This window comes from Cetorhinus maximus, unplaced genomic scaffold (assembly GCF_964194155.1).
Source record: "Cetorhinus maximus unplaced genomic scaffold, sCetMax3.hap1.1 HAP1_SCAFFOLD_363, whole genome shotgun sequence".
In the NCBI taxonomy this organism is placed as follows: domain Eukaryota; kingdom Metazoa; phylum Chordata; class Chondrichthyes; order Lamniformes; family Cetorhinidae; genus Cetorhinus; species Cetorhinus maximus.
In genome coordinates this window covers 230,596-246,725 of record NW_027596309.1, presented here as the reverse complement: position 1 = coordinate 246,725, position 16,130 = coordinate 230,596, and the positions used below count along the sequence as shown (strand labels likewise).

Here is a 16,130-nt window from a genome sequence, read left to right as displayed (position 1 = left end):
TAAAAACTGAACCGTTCCCCCCCCCCCACAACGGCCCCCGGTAAAGCTGATCAAAGCAAAATACCACAGATGCTGGAAATCTGAAATAAAAACAGGAAATGCCGGATAAACTCAGCAGCGTCTGTGGAGGGAGAAACCGAGTTCACGAGTTTCGAGTCCGCCTGACTCTTCCTCAGAGGTAAGGAGAGGTAGAAATGTGATGGATTTTATCCTGTATTTATTACACACTGTCAAGCCGTAGCCCTGCAGCTCGAAGGGCGGATTGAGCCGTGCTAGACAGCGCCCCTTTCGCGGACGGAGGACTGGCGCACTGACGGGAAACAGAGCCGGGAGGAACGCCCCATTTTCAGGCCTGCCCGCTGTGGGGGGTGGTGGGGAATTGAAAACGCTAAAAGAGAGCACTGTAAGAATTTACTGAAGAACACTTAAAATCTCCGGGCAGACACGGCTGCTAAGCGTCTTAAGAGTTGACCATTACCAGATGAACATTGCACAGCCTTGAGAGTCAGACTAGAAACACAAGAAAGGACATGAATTCGATTAAGTGCACTCCCCTCTCACATAGGGAAGGGACAGATGGTTTTAGCTTAGATATGGGAAGACATACAATGGACAAAGAGGGGGGCTTTGGTGAAACACAGTCTTGAGCTGTGAGAACCAAGGTCTTTGCGTATGTGTTTTAATTTTGATTGGATAATATAATTATGTGTACGCCCTTTAGAATAATTGGTTAGCAAAATCACATGTTTATGTACGCAATAGGATAGAGTTAGTACGGGACCGGTGTGTCAGTTACCGATTGGATGTATTCAAATGTACTCAAATGTATTGTGAGGAGAAAAAGTACAAAAGTAGTGAAATGTAATCAGTCTGGGAGCCGGGTCCTCATTCTTAGGAAGGATTGCGACTCCCTTGCATATGCTTGAATAAAACCGGTTAAAGGAAGCCTGAGTCTCTGTGGTCGACGTGTGATCGGGGATTGTAATTTCTCCTCTTCAACTGGCCGATGTGGTAGTTGCTGGATTGGAGGGAGTACCTTCATCACAGGGATCACACAAAGTCACCATTCAGGTACAGCAAGGAGGTGAGAAGGCAAATGGTGTGTTGGCCTTTCTTGAAAGGGAGTGGGGTGGAGTTTAAAAGAATGAGGGGTGATCTTATTGAAACGTATAAAAGATTCTGAGGGGGGCTCGACAGGGTGGATTCTCACCCTCCCCGCCCTCGTGGGGGAATCTAGAACGAGGGGGCACAGTTCAAAGACAAGGGGTCTTCCATTTAAGGCAAGAGAGGAGGAGAGTTACGATCCCAGTAGTGACCGATAACTTCTAAAAGAAAGGAATTCCGACGACGTCAATGGAAAGAAAACCGATGGACAAGATTTCGCTTTTTGAAACTTTCACTGTAACAAACAAACTAACTAAACATGATTCGAACATTAATTAACAGGCACTGGATATTTCAAGCAGAGGTGAGCTTCACTTTCATAGTCGCTACAATAAAGATATGCTTCACGCCGTCACAGGGACCTTCGTTACTTCCCACATGAATGTGGCATCACCTGCAATTTCCATCTTTTTAACTCAGCTTCTGCTGCGTAGGATTTCTCACTTCCTACTCCGTCATTGGGTTCTTGAGTCACATTTCCCAGGAGCCATATTCCATCCGATGTCCTCCGGAAACGGTTACCACCAAGGCACACGTCTACGATCCACCTCTCACTTGGGTCAGAACGGCTCTGATGGCACCCAGAATCCCCAGAGACTCCCTCCTCCGACCCTTTTTGACGGTCTGGAGCACTCCGGCAACACTGAAACAGCAGCCAGTTGGTCCTGTCGAATCAACAATCTGTTGCCATTCCCGTCGTGAGCTCTCAGCTCTTTCCAACTGTATTACACACACACAGTGACACAACGTCCGCTCTATTCTCAGAGACCTGCTTCAACACCAGGATCTGTTTGAAGACTGCCAAACAGAACTGTTCAACTCAGAGAGAGCCTTGCTTGTTCCCTCTTTACATATATTCCCCAGTAATTCTGAACTGTCAAACAGAAAACCCGGCTGACGCAACCCCACTGCCGATAACTTTCTATTTACCCTTTGCTTCTTAGCTGCATACCCATGACAATCTCAGGGACATCTTACAAAACAAAAAAAAAAACAGGCTTTTCCCAGCACGTGGATCGTCACAAGGAGGGGTTTCTTCTCTCAGGAGGCTGTTAGTCGCTGGAGGTCTCTTCCCCCGCAGCCCCCACCCCCCCCCAAACCGAGAGCAGTGGAGACTGGAAGGCTGAATATATTCAAGGCTGAAGAATGGCAGATATTCGATCGACAAGGGAGGTGAGGGTTACCGGAGGCAAGAAAGTGGATTTGAGGCCACAATCAGATCAGCCATGATCTGCTTGTAAGGGAGAGCAGGCAACAAGTGGCCTCTCGCTGCTCCTGTTTCTTACCACCAAGGCGCACGTCTACAATACACCTCTCACTCGGGTCAGAACGGTCCTGATGGCACAGAATCCCCAGAGACTCCTTTCTCCAGACCCTTTATGAGGAATTGCCGGTGCCTGTCCCTTTAAATTTGCAGATGACACAAAGCTGGGTGGGAGGATGCAGGGATGCTTCAGTGTGATTTGGAGAAGCTGAGTGAGTGGGCAAATGCATGGCAGATGCTGTACAATGTGGTTAAATGTGAGGTTATCCATTTTGGTAGCAAAAACAGGAAGGCAGATTATTATCTGAATGGCTATAAATTGAGAGAGGGGAACATGCAATGAGACCTGGGTGTCCTTGTGCACCAGTCGCTGAAGGTAAGCATGCAGGTGCAGCAGGCGGTAAAGAAGGCAAATGGTATGTTGGCCTTCATAGCCAGAGGGTTCGAGTACAGGAGCAGGGATGTCTTTGCTGCAATTGTACAGGGCCTTGGTGAGACCACAACCTGGAATATTGTGTGCGGTTTTGGTCTCCTTATCTGAGGAAGGATGTTCTTGCTACAGAGGGAGTGCAGCGAAGGTTTACCCGACTGATTCCTGGGATGGCGGGACTGACACAGGAGGAGAGATCGAGTCAGTTAGGATTATATTCGCTGGAGTTCAGAAGAATGAGGGGGGGGGGGGGGATCTCACGGAAACCTATAAAATTCTAACAGGACTAGACAGGGTAGATGCAGGAAGGATGTTCTCGATGGTGGTGGGGGGAGTCCAGAACCGGGGGGGTCACAGTCTGAGTATACGGGATAGACCATTTAGGACTGAGATGAGGAGAAATTTCTTCACCCGGAGAGCGGTGAGCCTGTGGAATTCACCACCACAGAAAGTAGTTGAGGCCAAAACACTGTGTGTTTTCCAGAAGGAGTTAGATATAGCTCTTGGGGGCGAAAGGGGTCAAAGGGCATGGGGAGAAAGCGGGAGCAGGCTATTGAGTTGGACGATCAGCCATGATCATGATGAATGGGGGAGCAGGGCTCGAAGGGCTGAATGGCCTCCTCGTGCTCCATATGTTTCTATGACATTGGAGACAATGAGGGAGAGTGGGACCTGCAGCCAATGACGTCATGGGGGGGGTGGGATTAGGTCCCACCTCCTCCTCCTCCTCCCTCCACGATTGACTGGAGGACCAGCAGTCCTCCCAGCCCCCTCCCCTCCCCTGATTGGCTCCCGCGTCACGTCAGTCAAAGCGGGGGCCCCCCCCCCAGTCTCTGCTCCTGTCCAGCCCGAGGGAGCGCTGAACGTGACGTCATATTGGAGGGGCGGGCTGAAGAGCTCCCGCCTGCTCACCTCTGGGCGGCATTCGGTCCGCTGATTGGTTCGTATTCAGCGTCAATCAATGGGGTTGGACCTGCCTCGTTGGCCCGTCCAGCTTAGAGGTGGGGGGAGGGCGGGGCCCCGTCTCCATGACGTCATCAAGGGAGCAAGCACCGCCTCCTCTCCTCCGCGATTGGCTGGAGGACCAGGAGTCCTCCCAGCGACATCAGTCGGTCCGCGATTCACGTCCCATCAGAGCTTCCCGCTTCCCCGAAGGACCTTGGTATAGAAAAGTATAAGCGCGTCAATTTTAGCCGGTTTTGCAGCAAACTTGATCCCGATAAATACTTCAAATCCGTTTGGAATCCTGACCGGAGTGGGGGGGAGGGAGGGAGGGTTGCTGGAGCAACCGTCGTGAGCCTGAGCGCTCAGTGCCCCCATGACGTCCGAGACGTTGGGCACGCCCACTAGCGACGTCAAGCATATGGCCCAGCCCCCCCTTATCCGCACGCGCGCATGCGCGGAACCCCGGGTGTTTTGGGGGGCGGAGGAAGTGGCGAGGCCGCGGCGGTTGGTGTGGCCGCGCAGGCGTACCTGGGCCCGAGGTGTCTTTGGTCCAGAAAACAAAAACCGGAAAAAACTCTTGATTAATTGAAGCTTCCGTCTGATCTTTATTCCTGGCTCAGATACGAATCGATGGCAATGAATTGATTTGACATTTTTTTACCCTCATCGTTCGTTATATTATTACCGCGGGCAGGCGGGGGGGTAAGGGAGGGGGAAATATGTCGGTCTGGTGACGTCAGTGGGCCGGGCCCTGGATGATTGACGTCGCCTCGGTCCAATGGGAGATCCTGGAGGACCGAGCCGGGCGTGCGGTCCTCCAACCAATCAGCGCGCAGAGGAGGCAGGACGTCAGCTGGGGTGGTAAGTGGACACCAATCACTCTACCCCTCATTGTGAGAGGCAGCTGTGTTTATAATTTTATATTTCTAATTTAATGTTTTTTTTAAAAAAAAGATGGGGATTAAATAAGGCACAGCCAGCAAAGGATTTGTCAGTGGGCAAAGTGTCTATGATTCTCATTTGAGTTCTGCTGGGCTAGCAGGGAGGCCATTCAGCCCCTCTCTCCTCCAGCCTGTTATACAGGGACAGGAGGAGGCCATTCAGCCCCTCCTCCTCCAGCCTGTTACACAGGGACAGGAGGAGGCCATTCAGCTCCTCCTCCTCCTCCTCCAGCCTGTTACACAGGGACAGGAGGAGGCCATTCAGCCCCTCTCTCCTTCAGACTGTTACACAGGGGCAGGAGGAGGCCATTCAGCCCCTCCTCCTCCAGACTGTGATGCAAGGACAGGAGGAGGCCATTCAGCCCCTCTTTCCTCCAGACTGTTACACAGGGACAGGACGAGGCCATTCAGCCCCTCCTCCTCCAGCCTGTTATACAGGGACAGGAGCCAACCAGAGAGCAGGTTATACTAGACCTGGTATTGTGCAACGAGATGGGATTAATTGATAACCTCATCGTGAAGGCACCCCACCTAAGTAGCAGCGATCATAACATGACTGAATTTTACATTCAGTTGGAGGGAGAGAAGAGTGGGTCCAAGACTAGTATTTTAGACTTAAATAAGGGCAATTATGAGGGCATGAAAGCAGAGCTTGCTAAAGTGGACCTGCATATGAGGTTAATGGACAGGTCCATAGAGATGCAGTGGCAGATATTTAAGGGGATGTTTCAGAATAAACAGAATCGATACATTCCAAAGAGAAAGAAAAATTCCAAGGGGAAGAACCACCATCCGTGGTTAACTAAAATAATTAAAGACAGTATCAAACTTAAAGCAGAGGCGGGCGGCAGGTCAGAAGATTGGACAGAATATTAAGAGCAGCAAAGAATGACAAAAATATTAATAAGGAGGGAAAAAATTAAGAGTATGAGAGAAAGCTAGCTAGAAATATAAAGGCGGATTGTAAGAGTTCTTTTTAGATACTTAAATAAGAAAAGAGTTAACAAAGTGAGCATGGTCTAATGGAAAGTGAGTCTAGGGAATTAATAATGGAAGGTAAGGAGACGGCAGATGAATTGAACAGATATCTTGCATCAGTCCTCACTATAGAGGATACAAGGAACATCCCAGAAATAGCTGTAAATCAGGCAATGGGAGGGAGGAACTGAAGAAAATTACAGTCACCAGCGAAGCGGTATTGAGAAAACTGTTGGAGCTGCGGGCAGACTTCATCCTCGGGTCTTGAGAGAAGTGGCTAGCGAAATGGTAGACGCGTTGGTTTTGATTTTCCCAAAATTCCCTGGATTCGGGGAAGATTCCATCCGATCAGAAAATAGCCAACGTTAACTCCTTTATTTGAAAAGGGAGGGAGACAGAAAGCAGGAGACTACAGGCCAGTTAGCCTAACCTCGGTCAAAATGGAAAATGTGTTAGAAGCTGTTATTAAAGATGTGATAGCGGGGCACTTAGAAAAGTTTAAGGCAATCAGGCAGAGTCCACATGGTTTTGTGAAAGGGAAATCGTTGTTTATATTGGAGTTCTTTGGAGGAGTCACATGTGCTGTGGATAAAGGGGGAACCGGTAGATGTGCTGTACTTAGATTTCCAGAAGGCATTCAATAAGGTGTCACGTCAAAGGTTATTGTGGAAAATAAAAGCTCACGGTGTAGGGGGTAACATATTGACATAGGTAGAAGATTGGTTAGCTAACAGGAAATAGAGAGTAGGCATAAATGGGTCATTTTCTGGTTGGCAGGATGTAACGAGCGGTGTGCCACGGGCACCAGTGCAGGGGCCTCAACTCTTTACAATTTATATAAATGACTTGCGTGAAGGGACCGTAGGAATGGTGGCCAAATTTGCTGATGACACAAAGATAGATATGAAAATAAATTGTGAAGAGGACATAAGGAGGCTACAAAGTGACATAGATAGGTTAAGTGAGTCGGCAAAGATCTGGCAAATGGGGTATAATGTGGGCAAATGTGAAATTGTCCACTTTGGCAGGAAGAATAAAAAGAAACATTATCTAAATGGCGAGAGATTGCAGAGCTCTGAGATGCAGAGGGATCTGGGTGTCCTAGTGCATGAATCACAGAAGATTAGTATGAAGCGTATTATCTAAATGGTGAGAGATTGCAGAGCTCTGAGGTGCAGAGGGATCTGGGTGTCCTAGTGCATGACTCACAGAAGGTTAGTATGAAGCGTATTATCTAAATGGTGAGAGATTGCAGAGCTCTCTGGCGCAGAGGGATCTGAGTGTCCTAGTGCATGACTCACAGAAGGTTAGTATGAAGCATATTATCTAAATGGTGAGAGATTGCAGAGCTCTGAGGTGCAGAGGGATCTGGGTGTCCTAGTGCATGACTCACAGAAGGTTAGTATGAAGCGTATTATCTAAATGGTGAGAGGTTGCAGAGCTCTGAGACGCTGAGGGATCTGGGTGTCCGAGTGCATGAATCACAGAAAGTTAGTATGCAGGTACAGCAGGTAGTTAGGAAAGCTAATAGAAAGTTATCATTTATTATGAGGGGAATTGAATATAAAAGTTAGGGAGGTTCTGCTTCAGTTGTACAGGGCACTGGTGAGACCACATCTGGAGTGTTGTGCACAGTATTGGTCTCCTTATTTAAGGAAGGATGTAAATGCGTTGGAAGCAGTTCAGAGAAGGTTTACCAGACTAATACCAGGAATGGGCGGGCTGTCTTATGAGGAAAGGTCGAACAGGTTAGGCTTGTATCCGCTGGACTTTATAAGAGTGAGAGGCGACTCGGTTGAAACCTTTTAAGATTCTGAGGGGGTCTCGGACAGGGTGGGATGTGGAGAGGATGTTTCCTCTTGTGGGAGAATCTAGAACGAGGTGGGGGGGGTCACTGTTTGAAAATAAAGGGTCGCCCATTGAGGACAGAGATGAGGAGAAGCTTTTTCTCTCCGAGGGTGGTGAGTCTCTGGAACTCTCTTCCTCAACAGGTGGTGGGAAGCAGAGTCTGTGAATATTTTTAAGGCTGAGCGAGATGGATTCTTGATCAACAAGGGGGTGAAAGGTTATCGGGGGGGGGGGTTGGGCAGGGAGTGTGGGGTTGAGGTTACCACCAGATCAGCCGCCATCTTATTGAATGGGGGTAGCAGGGCTCGAGGGGCCGAGTGGCCTCCTCCTGCCATGAGGGGGCCTGGTTGGAGTGGACAGGAAGGACCAAAGGTTCGGGATGATCTAGCGTTGAGAACGTGGACGTGAGTCTCAGGCTTACGAAAGAAAGATTACGACCCATTAAAAAACAGATGGGAAAAGCGTACGAGCGGTGACGCAGGTGAAGGCGGTTGACAGGGCAAACGATGGTTGGCGGGGTGCGGGTTGATCTCCGGAGCTCCTGGTACCAACGTCCCACTCGGTAGGGTGAAGTGTGAGGAAACGCCTCCCCCCCCCATCGCAGACCTCCCCCGTCGATGGGACCTCTGAACACCGTCTCGCACACTCCTGTTTCTAAGGGTGGTTCTGCCCGATGACGGTGACTCGTTCGAAGAGCTCTGGCCCCTGACCCGCAGGGCAGGGGTACGCAAGGGGTCACCAGCCCCCACCCCCCTCTTCGTTTTGGCTGGAGGGGGAGGCTTTTAGTGAGGGCCGTTTGCTCCTCCCTCAGCAGACGCTTGTGTAGATAACACGGCGCAATGTCAACGCCATCGGATGTCAACGCGGCAGCCTGGATCAGGAGACATACGGACGTACGAGCGAGGAGCCACTCGAGCCCGCTCCGCCGTTCAAGAGCAGGTCAGAGGCTGGGAATCCTGCGGAGAGTAACTCACCTCCTGACTCCCCCCACCAAAGCCTGTCCACCATCTACACGGCACAAGTCAGGAGTGTGATGGGGACACTCCCCACTTTGCCTGGATGAGTTGCAGCTCCCACAACCCTCGAGAAGCTCGACACCGTCCAGGACAAAGCAGCCCCCGCTCGATCGGCACCCCATCCACCAACATTCGCTCACTCCACCCACCGACGCACAGTAGCAGCAGTGTGTGTACCATCTACAAGGTGCACTGCAGCAACTCGCCAAGGCTCCTTCGACAGCGCCGCCCAAACCCACGCCCGCTACCATCTAGAAGGACGAGGGCAGCAGACACATGGGGAACACCCACCACCTGGAAGTTCCCTGATGTCAACACGACCAGAAACTTGAAACCGCACTGTCGGAGGGTCAGTGCTGAGGGACAGCCGCACTGTCGGAGGGTCAGCGCTGAGGGAGAGCCGCACTGTCGGAGGGTCAGTGCTGAGGGAGAGCCGCACTGTCGGAGGGTCAGTACTGAGGGAGAGCCGCACTGTCGGAGGGTCAGTGCTGAGGGAGAGCCGCACTGTCGGAGGGTCAGTGCTGAGGGAGAGCCGCACTGTCGGAGGGTCAGCGCTGAGGGAGAGCCGCACTGTCGGAGGGTCAGCGCTGAGGGAGAGCCGCACTGTCGGAGGGTCAGCGCTGAGGGAGAGCCGCACTGTCGGAGGGTCAGCGCTGAGGGAGAGCCGCACTGTCGGAGGGTCAGCGCTGAGGGAGAGCCGCACTGTCGGAGGGTCAGTACTGAGGGAGAGCCGCACTGTCGGAGGGTCAGTACTGAGGGAGAGCCGCACTGTCGGAGGGTCAGTACTGAGGGAGAGCCGCACTGTCGGAGGGTCAGTGCTGAGGGAGAGCCGCACTGTCGGAGGGTCAGTACTGAGGGAGAGCCGCACTGTCGGAGGGTCAGTGCTGAGGGAGAGCCGCACTGTCGGAGGGTCAGTACTGAGGGAGAGCCGCACTGTCGGAGGGTCAGTGCTGAGGGAGAGCCGCACTGTCGGAGGGTCAGTACTGAGGGAGAGCCGCACTGTTGGAGGGTCAATGCTGAGGAAGCGCCGCACTGTCGGAGGGTCAGTACTGAGGGAGAGCCGCACTGTCGGAGGGTCAGTGCTGAGGAAGAGTCGCACTGTCGGAGGGTCAGTACTGAGGGAGCGCCGCACTGTCGGACGGTCAGTGCTGAGGGAGTGCCGCACTGTCGGAGGGTCAGTACTGAGGAAGAGCCTCACTGTCGGAGGGTCAGCGCTGAGGGAGGAGCCGCACTGTCGGAGGGTCAGTGCTGAGGGAGAGCCGCACTGTCGGAGGGTCAGAACTGAGCGAGCGCCGCACTGTCGGAGGGTCAGCGCTGAGGGAGGAGCGTCCTGTCAAGAGGATCCATCCAGACAAGCGTCTTCCAGATCACCACTACTCACTCAGTGGAAAAGAGAAATTCTGGTCATCCCCTCGCCTCCCCCTCTGTTTATTTTCCCGATTCACTTCATTCCGCGTCCCTCTGGTCCCCGATCCTCCCGCCAACAGGAACATTTTCCTCCTCGTTCACTCTATCCGGACTCATCGCGGTTTTGAACCCCCTCGATCAAAGCTCCTCTCGAACCTTCTCTTCTCTGAGGGGAACGGTCCCGACTTCTCCCATCTTTCCACGGGACTGAAGCTCCTCGTCCTTGGAACCATCCCCGCCAATCTTTTCCGCACTCTCTCTCTCCCTCCCCAACGCCTTCACACTCTTCCTAAAGTGGTGAGCCACCACCTTCTCAAGGGGGCAATTAGGGATGGGCAATAAATGCTGGGCCCAGCCAGAGAAGCCCACTTCCCGTGAATGAATATATATATATATAAAAAAAGAATTCTCCATCCTCGGTTTCAAGTCTCTCCCAAGGCCATCGGCCGTCTCCCCATCTCTGTAACCTCCTCCAGCCAGTGAATGTGTTCTCAATGTGTAGCCACTGTTGTAGCGTCTGGCGAATGCGGGCAACAAATTTGTGCACAGCAAGCCCCCGTCGACAGTGATGGGATAATGGCCTGATAATCTGTTTTGGTGATGTTGATTCAGGGGCAAATGTTGATCCCAGGGCGCAGGGGGGAACTCCCCCCACCCGCCCGCACAGTTCTTCTCCTAGAAGTGGCTGTGGGATGTTTTAGACCCACCTGAAAGAGCAGACGGAATCTCGGTTTAATGTTGCATCCTGAAAGACAGCACCTCCGACAGTGCGGCTCTCCCTCAGCGCTGACCCTCCCACAGTGCGGCTCTCCCTCAGCACTGACCCTCCGACAGTGCGGCTCTCCCTCAGCACTGACCCTCCGACAGTGCGGCTCTCCCTCAGCACTGACCCTCCGACAGTGCGGCTCTCCCTCAGCGCTGACCCTCCGACAGTGCTGCTCTCCCTCAGCACTGACCCTCCGACAGTGCGGCTCTCCCTCAGCACTGACCCTCCGACAGTGCGGCTCTCCCTCAGCACTGACCCTCCGACAGTGCGGCTCTCCCTCAGCGCTGACCCTCCGACAGTGCTGCTCTCCCTCAGTACTGACCATCCGACAGTGCGGCTCTGACCCTCCGACAGTGCGGCGCTCCCTCAGCACTGACCCTCCGACAGTGCGGCGCTCCCTCAGTACTGACCCTCCGACAGTGCGGCGCTCCCTCAGCACTGACCCTCCGACAGTGCGGCTCTCCCTCAGTACTGACCCTCCGACAGTGCGGCGCTCCCTCAGCACTGACCCTCCGACAGTGCGGCTCTCCCTCAGTACTGACCCTCCGACAGTGTGGTGCTCCCTCAGCACTGACCCTCCGACAGTGCGGCTCTCCCTCGGCACCGAGCCTCTGACAGTGCGGCGCTCCCTCAGCACTGACCCTCCGACAGTGCGGCGCTCCCTCAGCACTGACCCTCCGACAGTGCGGCTCTCCCTCAGCACTGACCCTCCGACAGTGCGGCTCTCCCTCAGCACTGACCCTCCGACAGTGCGGTGCTCCCTCAGCACTGACCCTCCGACAGTGCGGCTCTCCCTCGGCACCGAGCCTCTGACAGTGCGGCTCTCCCTCAGCACTGACCCTCCGACAGTGCGGTGCTCCCTCAGCACTGACCCTCCGACAGTGCGGTGCTCCCTCAGCACTGACCCTCCGACAGTGCGGCTCTCCCTCGGCACCGAGCCTCTGACAGTGCGGCGCTCACTCAGTACTGACCTTCTGACAGTGCGGCGCTCCCTCAATACTGACCCTCCGAGAGTTGGGAAGGGGGAAGCCAGGCGTGGGGGTAGTAAGGTGAAGACAGTTTGGGTGGGGAGAGGTCGGGCGGTGTTATGATGCAGCCAATGGTTTCCAGGGGTGTTTCATTGTCTTGACCTTCCTGTTCATTTAAAGGGTGGCACTCCAGAGGAGCCTGTACGCCCTAAATAAATCAGTGCAACTATCAGGTTAGGTACAGGGCAGTCAGCCACCTTGGCAAGCTGACAGATCGGGGTAGAAGCATCATCGTGGGAGCCACGAAGCCAATTTATTCGCACCATAGTGGCCAACGTCACCAGCCTTTCAGGAAACAATGAACAGATGTGATGAACTGTCCTCCACTGACTGCAATCTGCGGGAGTAATAATGACCCGCCCTCCACTGACTGCAACCTGCGGGAGTAATAATGACCCGCCCTCCACTGACTGTAACCTGCGGGAGTAATAATGAACCGCCCTCCACTGACTGCAATTTGTGGGAGTAATAATGAACCGTCCTCCACTGACTGCAATTTGCTGGAGTAATAATGAACCGCCCTCCACTGACTGCAATTTGTGGGAGTAATAATGAACTGCCCTCCAGTGACTGCAATTTGCGGGAGTAATAATGAACTGTCCTCCAATGACTGCAATTTGCGGGAGTAATAATGAACTGCCCTCCACTGACTGCAATCTGCGGGAGTAATAATGAACTGCCCTCCACTGACTGCAATCTGCGGGAGTAATAATGAACTGCCCTCCAGTGACTGCAATTTGCGGGAGTAATAATGAACTGTCCTTCACTGACTGCAATTTGCGGGAGTAATAATGAACTGTCCTCCACTGACTGCAATTTGCGGGAGTAATAATGAACCGTCCGCCACTGACTGCAATTTGCGGGAGTAATAATGAACCATCTGCCACTCACTGCAATCTGCGGGAGTAATAATGAACTGTCCTCCACTGACTGCAATCTGCGGGAGTAATAATGAACTGTCCTCCACTGACTGCAACCTGTGGGAGTAATAATGAACCGTCCTCCACTGACTGCAATCTGCGGGAGTAATAATGAACTATCCTCCACTGACTGCAATCTGCGGGAGTAATAATGAACTGTCCTCCACTGACTGCAATCTGCGGGAGTAATAATGAACCGTCCTCCGCTGACTGCAACCTGCAGGAGTAATAATGAACCGTCCTCCACTGACTGCAATCTGCGGGAGTAATAATGAACCGTCCTCCACTGACTGCAATCTGCGGGAGTAATAATGAACTGCCCTCCACTGACTGCAACCTGCGGGAGTAATAATGAACCTTCCTTCACTGACTGCAATCTGCGGGAGTAATAATGAACTATCCTCCACTGACTGCAATCTGCGGGAGTAATAATGAACCGTCCTCCACTGACTGCAATCTGCGGGAGTAATAATGAACCGTCCTCCACTGACTGCAATGACTGTGTCCAACAAGAGAGAATCCAACCATCGCCCCCTTCACATTCAATGGCATCACCATAAGACGTGGGAACAGAAGTAGGCCATTCGGCCCATCGAGTCTGCTCCGCCATTCAACGAGATCGTGGCTGATCTGATGATCCTCAACTCCGCTTTCCTGCCTTTTCCCCATAGCCCTCGATTCCCTTACTGATTAAAAATCTGTCTATCTCGGCCTTGAATATACCTAACGACCCAACCTCTACAGCCCCCTGCGGTAAAGAATTCCACAGATTCACTACCCTCTGAGAGATGAAATTCCTCCTTATCCCTGTCTTAAGTGGACGCCCCCCTTACTCTGAGATTATGGCCTCTGGTCCTAGACTCTCCCACAAGGGGATACAGCCTCTCAGCATCTACCCTGTCAAGCCCCCTAAGAATCTTATATGTTTCAATAAGGTCGCCTCTCATTCTTCTAAACTCCAATGAGTACAGGCCCAACCTACTCAACCTCTCCTCATAAGAAAATCCCTCCATACCCAGGATCAACCTAGTGAACCTTCTCTGGACTGCCTCCAATGTCAGGATATCTTTCCTTAGATAAGGGGACCAAAACTGTTCACAGTATTCTAGGTGTGGTCTAACCAGTGCTTTGTATAGATTTAGCAAGACTTCCCTATTTTTATACTCCATTCCCTTTGAAATAAAGGCCAACACTCCATTTGCCTTCCCTATTACCTGCTGAACTTGTATGTTAGCTTTTTGTGATTCATGCACGAGGACCCCCAAATCCCTCTATGCTGCAGCTTTCTGCAGCCTTTCTCCATTTAAATAATATTCAGCTCCTCTATTCTTCCTGCCAAAGTGCATAATCTCACATTTTCCCACATTATATTCCACCAGCCAAGTTTTTGCCCACTCACTTAATCTGTCTATATCCCTCTGTCCACTCCTTGTGTCATCCTCACCACTTGCCTTCCCATTTATTTTTGTGTCATCTGCAAACTTGGCGATAGTACATTCACTTCCCTCATCCAAGTCATTAATATATATTATAAATAATTGTGGCCCCAGCACTGATCTCTGTGGCCCTCCACAAGTTACAGGTTCCCATCCTGAAAATGCCCCCCTTATTACAGCTCTCTGTCTTCTATTAGTTAGCCAATCCTCTATCCTTGCTAATATACTACCCACAACACCAAGGGCCCTTATATTATTAAGTAGTCTTATGCGCGGTACCTTATCGAGCGTCTTTTGGAAGTTCAAATATATCACATCTACTGGTTCCCCTTTATCTATCCTGCTTGTTACTTCCTCAAAGAATTCTAATAATTGTTTTTAGAATTCATTCACTGGGTGTGGGCTTCGCTGGCTGGGCCAGTATTTATTCCCTATTCCTAGCTGCCTTTGAGGAGGTGGTGGTGAGCTGCCTTCTTGAACCACTGCAGTCCCTGTGGTGTAGGTACACCCACGGTGCTGTTATGGAGGGAGTTCCAAGATTTTGACCCAGTAACAGTGAAGGAATGGCTGATACATTTCCAAGTCAGGACGGTGAGTGACTTGGAGGGGAACTTCCAGTTGGTGGTGTTCCCCATGTGTCTGTTGCCCTTGTCCTTCTAGATAGTAGTGGTCGTGGGTTTGGAAGGTGCTGTCGAAGGAGCCTTGGTGAGTTCCTGCAGTGCATCTTGTAGATGGTACACACACTGCTGCTACTGTGCGTCGGTGGTGGAGGGAATGAATGTTTGTGGATGTGGTGCCGATCAAGTGGGGCGGCTTTGTCCTGAACGGTGTCGAGCTTCTTGAGTGTTTTGGGAGCTGCACTCATCCAGGCAGGTGGGGAGTATCCCATCACACTCCTGACTTGTGCCTTGTAGATGGTGGACAGGCTTTGGGGAGTCAGGAGGTGAGTTACTCTCCGCAGGATTCCCAGCCCCTGACCTGTTCTTGTAGCCACAGTATTTATATGGCTGGTCCAGTTCAGTTTCTGGTCAATGGTGACCCCCAGGATGTTGATAGTGGGGAGGATTCAGTGATGGTAATGCCACTGAACATCAAGGGGCGATGGTTGGGTTCTCTCTTGTTGGAGCTGGTCATTGCCTGACACTTGTGTGGCATGAATGTTACTTGCCACTTGTCAGCCCAAGCCTGGATATTGTCCAGGTCTTGCTGCATTTGGACATGGGGCTGCTTCAGTATCTGAGGAGTCGCGAATGGTGCTGAACATTGTGCAATGATCAACGAACATCCCCACTTCTGACCTTATGATGGAAGGAAGGTCATTGATGAAGCAGCTGAAGATGGTTGGGCTGAGGACATTACCCTGAGGAACTCCTGCAGTGATGTTCTGTAGCTGAGATGACTGACCTCCAACAATCACAACCATCTTCCTTTGTGCTCGGTATGTCTCCAACCAGCGGAGAGTTTTCCCCCTGATTCCCATTGACTCCAGTTTTGCTAGGGCTCCTTGATGCCACACTTGGTCAAATGCTGACTTGGTGTCAAGGGCAGTCACTCTCACCTCACCTCGGGGATTCAACTCTTTTGTCCATGTTTGAACCAAGGCTGTAATGAGGTCAGGAGCTGAGTGGCCCCGACGGAACCCAAACTGGATGCAGGTTATTGCTGAATCCCCCACTATCTACATCCTGGGGGATTGATAAACCAGTGCCGCTTGATAGCACTGTTGATGACCCCTTGCATTACTTTACTGATGATGGACAGTAGACTGATGGGGTGGTAATTGGCCGGGTTGGATTAGTCCTGCTTTTTGTGTACAGGACATACCAGGGCGATTTTCCACATAGCTGGGTAGATGTCAGTGTTGTAGCTGTGCTGGAACAGCTTGGCTAGAGACTGGAACACTAGTCTTCAATGCTATTGCCAGAATATTGTCAGGGCCCATAGCCTTTGCAGTATCCAGTGCCTTCAGCTGTTTTTTGATATTACG

The 16,130-nt window shown here is 51.9% G+C and overlaps 1 long non-coding RNA gene across 1 annotated transcript in view; it reads left to right on the top strand.

Moving 5' to 3' along the window:
- Window positions 1–4,508: 4,508 nt before the first annotated feature.
- LOC144673430 (uncharacterized) overlaps window positions 4,509–16,130 on the top strand; it is a 37,125-nt gene continuing 25,503 nt past the window's right edge. The window contains exon 1 of the long non-coding RNA XR_013574308.1: window positions 4,509–4,664. This is a non-coding gene — a long non-coding RNA (uncharacterized LOC144673430). The remainder of the gene's footprint in view (window positions 4,665–16,130) is intronic.